Below are 10,490 nucleotides of genomic sequence, written 5' to 3' on the forward strand. Positions count from 1 at the left end.
CTCTGTAAACCAGGCTGGCCTCAAACTCACAGAGATTTGCCTGCCTCTACCTCCCGAGTGCTGAGATTAAAGGCATGTACCATCATTGCCCAGCTCAAGATGTTTTTTTTTAAATGTGTGTAAAATGTGTGTCCTGGGTATTGAACTTGGGTCCTCACACTTGTAAGGCAAGCACTTTACTGAACTGTTTCCAGTCCTGGATTTTTTTTTTTTTTAATGAGGGTAATTTACTTACATGTAAGCAGAAATGTCTAAAGTTTTCATTTCTTTAATCTTTTGAGATTATAACATAATTACATGATTTACCCTTCCCTTTTCTCCCTCCAAACTTTCCCATATACTCCTTCCTGCTCTCTTTCAAACTCACGATCTTTTTGCTCATTAATTGTAGTTACATATGTGTGTGTATATCAAATACAACCTGAGAAAAATTATAAGAGCCAGAGGAACGGGGTTTTGCTGCGAGACCTACAGTCTCACCATCATGGCTGCCTAAGCGTGAGCTGAACAAGAACAACAATAATCTGGGCATGGTGGCACATGTCTTTAATCCCAGCACTCAGGAGGCAGAGGCAGGGGGGTATCTGTGAGTTTGAGGCCAGCCTGGTCTACAGATTGAGTTCCAGGACAGCAAGGTCTGTACAGAGAAACCTGGTGGGAGGAGGAGGCACACTGCTGATGACTGACAATGTTTGGGAAGGCTCAAGAGGCCTCAACCCTACACAGAACCACAGGCAACTAAGGAATGCCGAGAGTGGGAGAAATAGTCTTCCCCAGGGAAGAGTTCGACAATTGGCTATCCAGTACCAACTGGTCAGCCCTGAGAGCATATAACATAAAAGTAATATTGTACAGATTCAGCTGTTCGTTTGTTTTTCATGTATTGGTTTGCATGTTACAGACTTTCAAACTCTAGAGAACTGAATTCAGAATTCAGACCAGAGAAAGTGAAAAACAAAAATTATCCAGACGTCCACCTCCAGCCATAACAACCATAAAGCTCAGACTGATGAACGAGCAGCAGTTTCACTTTTGAGACGCTAGTCAGCCAGGCAACAGAAGGCTGGGAATCGCGAATGAGGAGAAACTCGAAGGCACCCCACACCTCGGATTTTTCTGGATGGCAGTCACGGGGAGATCCACATAGGGCCAGTTGCCCTGCAGATTGAAGAGACTGATTTAAGAATCTAAGTGAAGCTGGGGGCAGCTGGCAGTCACAGCGCAAAGATCCGGATAGAGGGAAGCTGAAAAGGAACTTCCAGAATCCCAGGGAGCGGGAGCCGTGGAGAAACCTGCATACTGACTTACTCCTCAGGTTCATGTTCCTATACAACCCTGGGACCACCCACCCAGGGATTGTACCGCCCACAGTAGGCTGGGTCCTCCCACACAGAGCTGCCTACAGGCCAATTAGATGGCCGCATTTTCTCAGTTGAGGTTCCCTCTTCCTTAATAAACCCACCAACACCAGAGAAGGAAACTCAGAACTCCTGTGGGGTGAGGAGACATGAAAGTGACCAGCCCCAATCGAGCCCTATATGACTCTGTTGGGCATGCAATTATAGAGGGAAGTTTCTGACCCGTGGAAGTCCCCAGTGGGTGTCCCATTCCTTCTCTAGACTTCCTCACCAGAACCTCAGAATGCTGCATGAAGGAATCAACCCATCTGCAAATAATCGGTGTGCCAAAATAGAGACCAGTGTTTATTAAAGGAAGATGGATAAAGTAGCATATCTGTCCTGCATCCAAATTACTAGTCAGAAAAACTGGGAAGACCATGTTCATAGCCAGAGATGAAAATCAGTCAGCAGAAACTAACCTTGAAATGACAGGGATGGAGTTACCAGAGAGGGACATTAAAACAGTCATAAAGATATAGACCCAGCTGGATGGTGGTGGTACACGCCTTTAGTCCCAGAACTCAGGAGGCAGAGGCAGGTGAATCTCTGTGAGTTTAGGGCCAACCTGGTCTACAAAACAAGGTCCAGGACAGCCAGGGCTGTTACAGAGAAATTCTTTCTCAAAGAAACAATAACTAAATAAATATACAGATCTTTAGAGCTAATATGATTGTATTAGGGGAAAATAGAAGATATTTCCAAATTATTTTTTAGACAAATATAATTTCTAAAGATAAAAAAATTGATCTGGAAATGTGGCTCAGCTGTTAAGAGCTTGTATGGAGTTCAATTCCCAACACCTATAACAGGCAGCTCACAACTGCCTGTAACTCCAGCTCCAGGGGATCCTGTGCTTCTGATATCCATGGGTACCCCCACACATGGCATACACACACATATGCACATGATTAAAAATAAAATAAAAATTTAATATATACACATATATATTTCAAATGCAAATCATACTGATAGGCTTTAATTAAAAACAATGTGCAAATTCTTGAAAATTGCTGTGAGTAGGTTTTAAGCTTATCCCAAATAAAATGTTAGGTAATTCATATGTTAATTAGTTTATTTCACCATTTCATGATGTATAAATTAAAACATGTTCTACATGATAAATTCATGTAATCTGACAAATAAGTTTAAAAAATAAAATGTAATTTTAAAGTCATATTTAAAGTGTTCTAGCTTCGTTTCTGCTGTCATGATAAAACACCCTGACCAAAAGCAACATAAGGAAGGAAAGGGTTTATCTGGTTCGCAGTTCTAGTCAGTCGCTGGGAAAAGTCAAGGCAGGCACTTGGAGGCAGGCCTGCTTGCTGTTCCATCCAGTACTGACCGAGGAACTCACTTCACCGGCCAAGAGGCATGGCAGGAACATCAAGAATTGTGCTGATTGGCACTGGGCTATGTGCACCGCTGCACATACTGTCAGGTCTGTAACCAGCAAGTAGAATATATGCCATCATTGCTGTGGCTATAGCTCAGTTGGTAGAGTGCTTGCCTACCTAATCGGTTTGAAGGCCCAGGTTCAATCTCTAATACCATATAAACCATGTGTGATGGCACAATTTCTAATCCTGGCACTTGGAAGGTAGAGGCAAGAAGATCAGAGGTTCAAGGTCATTCTTAGCCACAAAGGGAGTTTGAGGTCAGCATGGGTTACATTTGACCCTGTCTCAAAAATCAAGCTCCAAACCAAACAACAAATAATCCACGTGCAACAGATGGCTCCTGAGGAGATTCAGAAGGCACTTATTCTGAATGTCTGGGTATGTTACTCATTGGCCTGAGGTGAAGTAAACATTCTACATTTTGCAAAACTTCCAGGTGACCATATTTTGAGTGGCAACAAACTGCACATCACACAGCTTCCCATGAAGCAAAGAAGAAAGTGCCTGGTCCATTTAGATGCACAGTAATTAGTGACTGGAGCAGACAAAGCACTGTAAGACACAGAATCAGCTACAAGAGCAGACTGGTCTTCGGCACTGTGGGGAAGAGCGTACACTTTAGTACCAGGCACTGTACAAAGTTGTCGTGGGAGAGGATGTTGGCGTGAGAGGAGAGGACAAGGAGAAAGATGACAGGCACAATACGGAAAGAACAGGCAAACAGCAGGCTAGCCTTTCAGGTGGAGTGACAGGTGGAGGGGCTGAGAGTCCAAGATCATCAGGACATTTGAGAGAGAGCAAGGCTGGGAGAAGCTAGTTGATGATGGGGGCGGTCACTGATGGAGGCGCTGGGGGAATCATTTCCCAGTGATTTACTCCTTGTCTGCTCCAGTCGAGAGCTTGAGTCTGTTGTAAGCCGGCTCTAAGAAAGATGTTTTGTCTTTGAAGACAACAGCAATACTTTCTGCTACGTTTGAGGGCTGTGCCAACTCATCCTCCACACACCTTTCTCTGTTGTAATTATATACTTGCACTGGATGCCAGATTCCAGACATATTGTGAAAAGGTTGGTCTAAAAGCCTCTTCGCTGCCAAAGGTAATTTGCTTTATGCTTCTCAAGAGAGCCGGGAGACGCTAACAAGAACTGATTGTATCACTTAGCTGAGATAGGCCCTGGGTCCTTGTCAACAGATGTTTGGATTTAAGGCCTCTGGACTGTAATTTAAGAGAAATGGGATAGATCATTGTTTCTTCCTTAGAAGTCTGGGGCTGGAGAATTGCCATGGTTAAGCTAACGCTCACCTCTACCTACAAGCTCTGGTTGAGGAAGTACCTACCTGGCTACAGGATTCTAGATCTAGCCACTGCGTTGCACCTGTGGTCTCAGAGGAAGAAAGTGTGAGAGCCTTCCTGGAGCCAGTGTCTGCCCCAGGGGGACTAAGCAGAGGCCACCCAGTAACACTGGTCCCCTCAATGGCCCTGACCATCCCAGAGATTACCTTGTCTTTGACCCTTTGTGAGTCCAGATGCCTGTCGAGACAGAGCTATCACTTCCACCACGCTGCGGTTCCAGCAGGGGCTGCCACAGTCACCCGCCATCACCCCAGTCCCCATGGCAGGTCATGGTTTGGATGACAGAGGAGTTGTTAGTGGGGGATTTGAGGTGCTGGTACTGAAAGGTCATTAAGAACAAAGACTTTCCAGACTGGGGGACTGCTGTGGCTCTCTAGGACCTAAAAATCAAAAACCTTGCTGTCCCCAGAAGTGGTGGTTTCTGAGCCAGGCCTTCCAGAAAATTTCAAGGATTGAGACAAGGCCTCTTTCTTTTGTGGGAAGAGCCTTGGTCGCCCCCGACGTAACTATGTACAAGAGACCTGTATAGCCTGTGTGATGGGAGAGCATTTCTGTGGATCATCAATTTTTCCTGCGCTGGCGACTGTAGAAACTGGGATTGTGTGTTTGGTCTAAGAGTCTCTGAGTCAGTCTTCAGCAGGCCCAACAGGGGGCAGTGTTGGTGGCCCCCAAAGTAGCTAGAACATGCTGTCCCAGAGCTACCCATTGGAGGTCACTTAGGCATGCGCACACAGACCACCTCTTCCCTTCCCATGAGAAGTTTTCTGAGCATCTGATCTGTAGGTCTGGTAAGTGCCCAAAGGTTTAATAGAAAGACGGGGCTTGGGGTGGGGAAATGACTTGGTGGGTAAAGCACTGGCTGTGCCAGTGTGAGGACCTAAGACTGCACCCCCCACATCCACTAGAACCCGGGCTCCCATGATGAGATGATGGGAGACAAGAAGCCCCGCAAGCTCACAGGCCCGCCAACACGATGCGTGCAAACAAGAGACTCTGTTGCGAACAGGATGGAAGGTGAGGATCGACATCCAAGGTTGTCCTCTGCCTTACAGGCACACGTGGTGGCAGTTGAGTGTCAACACACGCATCATCACATCATATACATACACACACACACACACACAAAGAGATGGGGGAAGGGGGGACTTGGGGAGAGGCTTTGATGTTAGCCTTCTCGTCACCCTCTGCGTCGACATCTCTCTGTTTGGGTTCTAGTCCCCTGCTTGAGGTCATTCCTGTGTAGCCACGCTGCTGACTGTTCACATCCACACAGGTGACTTCACATTCCTGTGGCAGCCATCAGATGGCAACTGGCCTGCTTTTCCCTCCCTTTGCCTGAGTAGAGTGAGCTCAGTGAGAGCTAACGATCGTCACCCAGCACCAGGCTCTGGCTTTCAGGCTCCTGGGCTTTCATGCCTTGTGCTTTATTAACATTTAGTGCTACTGATAAATACGACTAGAAAAGAAGCCTGGAACAATTTCTGTTGCCATCACCTCGCCTCTGCCCCCTAGAGGCCTGGGACCCTCTGCAGCCCAGCTTCACAGACGGAATCACATTTCATGAAGATACTTTGTGGTTCACCCTGCTGCACCAGAACACGCCATGAGGTTTGGTGAGGCTCTGAGGACTGCTGTGGTTTCCTACTGTGTACTATATCAAAAGGCTTTGAATTGAAAAGGCTGCCAGGCATATCGTTAAGATCCCGCTGGGCCGTGCTGCCTCGTCCGTTGTCCCGTGTTGTTTCTGTATCTGGCCCAGCATCCTGAGAGATTCCAGACAAAGGAGGATGCAGCACCTGCAGCTGGTTGCCTCAGGATGAAGGTTGCTGTACCCACGCTCCAGGTGCTGATCTAGGTCTACACTGGCTCACGTGCGCCCTCTGTCTCAGGCCTCTGACAACACGGCAGCTCTGGGTCTTCAGAGTGAACAATTCAAGAGAGAGAAGAGAATGCCCAAGGTGGAAGGGATTGCTTTCTTAATACCCTGGACTAGAAGAAGGCTCCATAACCTCTGATGTCTTCTATTTATCAGGGAAGCATTATTAACAAGTCCTCTCTTATTAGGATTTGCACAAGGGCATGCCACCATTTGGTGGGGACCCTTCAGGGGATCATATTGGAGATTGCCCATCACACAGATATTGTACCCACATGAGACGCAGGAGAATGTCGCTCAGTGAAGAGTCCTTTATTGTCAGCAATGGAGAGCAGGCTCATGCCAGAAAGGACTCTCGAACCTCAAGAGGGGGCAGGGGCTATCTCTAAGTCTGAGGTCATGTCAGGTCACTGAGACTTCAAAGATGAGAAAAAGCTGGCCGGGGATCTGCTGTGTTAGCTCAACCTTCTCCCCAGTGCCACTTTGAGATTCTTAAAGACGCACCCTCTGCCGCTGTATTTTCATTTGCATCCCCCTGCCAACAGCATCCTTCTCTTGAAGCTCGCTGCTCCCAGAGAACTTGCCACATGGTCAGATTTCAAGGACCCTGAGCACAACTGTGAACAATCTTAACAGAACTGTTCAATATTTAAAGAAATGTAAAGAATATGTGTTTTTCAGAGATAGTGTAATTTAAGAATAAATTCTGTGAGTTTATTCTCTGGATTCCAGATTCAGCCCTTTCCTGGCTATGTGACCTTGGTGATGCACACAGCATCTCTGAGTCTGGATTTCTTCATTCCAAATGGAGATGTGTTCCAGTCCATCGAGCTGCTGTGGAACTGGATGAGCTAACTCTATAAGCACCCAGAGTGGGTCCTGGACATCTTAAAGGCAGGTTCTCTCCACCACCCCCTCTCTTTTCCTGTTTCCTCTCTCCTGTGCACTCCTGGGATGGAAAATCTGGGTCAAAGTGAGTAGCTGCTTAAGTGAGAGGAATATTGACGAGAAAAACTCAGGAATTATAGCCTTCGGGGAAGCAATAACATTTCACTTAGAAATTGTTTGAGCGAAGACCGTAGACATCTGCAATTTGTATGCAAATAAATGAGACTCTTCTGTCCTGAGCTGAGACATAGCCCTAGGCTAAGGCTTTGCAGAAGGGCCCTGCTTGGGCAAAGAAACCTCTGTGAGCTTCTCTCTGTAGCCAGCTTAAAGGAAAGCCTTCCCCAGTTTGGAAGCTGCAGCCTCCACTGCCTTAGCCCCTTAAAGACTTCATTAATATGTCAGACAGTTAACTCGTGGGCCTTTCTCACGGGGGCTCTCCGCATCCTCTCTGCTGTGTAATCCACGAGCTCACACTCATCGTCTGTGTAATCAAGGACTAATGTGGCATTAACTTGCAAACGCCGAGTCTCCTGCTATTGACGGAAAACGAATTTGCACTGGGTCAAACCTCACCTGGTTTCCTAAAAAGTCACATCAACCGACAAATTAGAAGAGGAAGCCGAGAACAAGCTGGCATGTGTCCTCAGACTCCGACTCGCAGAATCAAGGGACCGCAATTTTATTGCTATGCATGCCCATGCATTTGTTCATCTGGCAAGTAGTTATTGAGTACCTACTGTGTGCCTGGCACTGTACGAGATGCGGCGGATAGGTCTGCATCCAGGGAGTTTGTAATTCAGTAAAGCAACAAACAAACAAACAAACAAACCTGCCGGCAGCTCTAAGAAAACCCTGACTCAAGATGCAGGTAAAGAGCAGACAGCCAGGGTCTAGGAATAGAGGAGCCAAACCTCATGAAACCCTTACCACTTATTTGTTTATTTTATTTATGTAGCCCCAGTTAGCCTGGAACCCACTGTATAGACTAGATTGCCTTCAAACTGTGGGTGATCGTTCTACCTCTGCCTCCCAAGCACTAGGATTACCGAGGATCACAGACAGGACACACCCAACAGTGTTCGGCACCCTTACCTTATCTTCCATCATTTGTCTGTCTCTTGGATCCTTCACTGCCAGACTTTCTCAACCTGCAAAATTGACCAGCTCAGTGCATGCCTGTCTATGGAAGAGGGGCAGGAAGGTGAGCCAGTCTAGGGAACCCAGGCTACCTACCCTTCAGCTCACAATCCTCCTGCCTCGGCTCTGGAATGCTGGGCTTACAAGTGTTTATCACTGTGCCAACATCAATGCGTTCCCTTTTTGATTCGTGCAGACACTGAGCCGGGGCTGGCACCAAGGTCAGACTCAAGAAAGACAGCCTAGTTGGCTTTCTGTTCCAGTGGTAACACACTCAGCCAAAACAGGTTGGGGAGGGAAGGGTTTATGTGGCTTACAGCTCGCAATACTCCGTCGAGGGAAGCCAGAGCGGAACCATGGAGGAACACGCTACTCTCTGGCTTGCTCATGGCTTACTCAGTTTCCTTCCTTAGATACCCAGGACCACCCGCCCAGGGGAGGAAATCATCTACAGTGGGCTGAGCCCTCCCACGTCAATCATTATTAATCGAGAAAATGCCCCCATAGACTTCTCCTATAGGCTAATTAGATGGAGGCATTTTCTCAATTGAGGATCCCTCTTCCCAGATGATCCAAGCTTGTGTTAACTTGACCAAAAAAAACCTAATCAGTACACAACTTTTTTCTAGAAGGATCCATTTTGCCTTACACAGAGCCTCATGCATTCATTCATTCATTTACAAAGGTTTACTGACAATTTGTGTGTGTGTGTGTGTCGCACACTGGTGGTCCAGCCATGAACGAGGCAAATGAACCAGGTTTCCTTTGAGTACCAGGCCCCCTTCTACGCATTTACTTCAGTTCACTTTTAAATGTCACCTCATCTCAGAATAGCTCCAAGAATCTCTGGCCGACCGCAGCCCCTCTTCTTTGCGTCAGGCTACTGGAGACCCGAGTGTATGAGGCAGGGGAGGTACATGAGAGAGGAACCAGTTCTGCTCTGAAGACCTCAAGAGGAAGCCTCCATAGGCTCCTCCTCTTGGCCTCCATATGCCGAGGACATTCAAGGCCTGGTTGAACAGAAGTTCACTGACCAGCTTACTTCTCAAAGTCAAAAGCAACACTCTAGGAAAGCTTTCTTAGTCAGATTATAAATGGCCAGCTCAGAACGGAAATGGATGCCAGGCTTCCCACATTTTCTATTCCTGGCTTACCTTCAGCTCGGGCCACTGTGCCTGAGCTGAGAGGCCTCCCCCTGTGTCTGGGGAAGGTCTGAGGCAGCTGGGTCACAGAAACATGCTCTGATACACTCTAGACTGCTGCACGGGCTTTCCAGGGTAGAAGGCCTGCATGACATTACCCCACTTCTTCTGCCACTGTGCCATTTTTTTTTAAAGCACAATGTTAGTTCAATGGTAGGCCCCAGCTAGGGAAAGGCAGTCTGACTGGGGTGAGGGGTGAAGCTGGCCAGCCAACCAAGCAGCCTGGGGCCTCAGGGCTGAATCACTCAGAGGTTTCGCCTCCTGACTTCCAGAAGGTACCAATGTCAGGCAGATTGCCAGCAGCCACTTTGGTACCTATGGTGAGGGACACCAGGTCCTCAGGTCTGGCTGTTTATTCTATGTGTCTCTGGGCAATTCAGCCTCTCCATTCACTTCTGCATATGTAAAAGATGATATAGCAACTGAGCCCGAAATAACTGAACCTTCTCAGCATCCATCCAGGGAAGGAGATAGGAAGAGGGGCATGGTGGCAGGGGGAGAGCCTCACTGTGAGAATGTGTAAGTTTTGTGTCGGCTTCAGTGTCTTCAACATGAGGATAACAGGACAAAAGTCCCAGGGTCGAGGTGAACTCAGAACCAAGACATACAAAGCAATCAGTCAGGATGGTAAGAAACAAGTATCCTGGGTCAAAATAGTAATTTTGTTTTATTTTCTTTGCTTTAGGGTAGGGTCTATAGCCCAGGCTGGCCTTGAACTTATAGGACTTCTCCTGCCCGAGCCGCCTATCATAATTTTAAACATTTTAAAATGTATTTTTGTGTGCATGCAGTGTATATGCATGGCATGTGTATGAGGTCAGAGGACAATTTGGAGTTCTTTCCTTCCAACCCTGTGGAAAATGGGGCTTATAATTCAGGTCAGGGGTTTGATGGCAAGCCCTTTCATCTCTTAATCTATCTTGCTAGCCCAGATCTCAAGATTTGAGTACTGACTCTGCCTTCTGTTAACTGGACAATCTTTAAAAATTTTAAAGATTTTCTTTCTTTATATTTTATGTGCATATTAGTGTTTTGTCTGCAGGTATAGCTGTGCACCATATATACGCAGTACCTAAAGAGGCCAGAAGAGGGCACCAGATCCCCTGGAGCTGGAATTACAGATGGTTGTGAGCCACAATATGGGTGCTGTGAACTAAACCCACACAGGTCCTCTGCAAGAGCAATCAGTGCTCTTAACCACTGAGCCATCTCTCCAGCTCACACTGGCTAATCTTGA

The sequence above is a fragment of the Myodes glareolus genome, chromosome 11, assembly GCF_982192425.1.
Source record: "Myodes glareolus chromosome 11, mMyoGla1.1, whole genome shotgun sequence".
NCBI lineage: Eukaryota > Metazoa > Chordata > Mammalia > Rodentia > Cricetidae > Myodes > Myodes glareolus.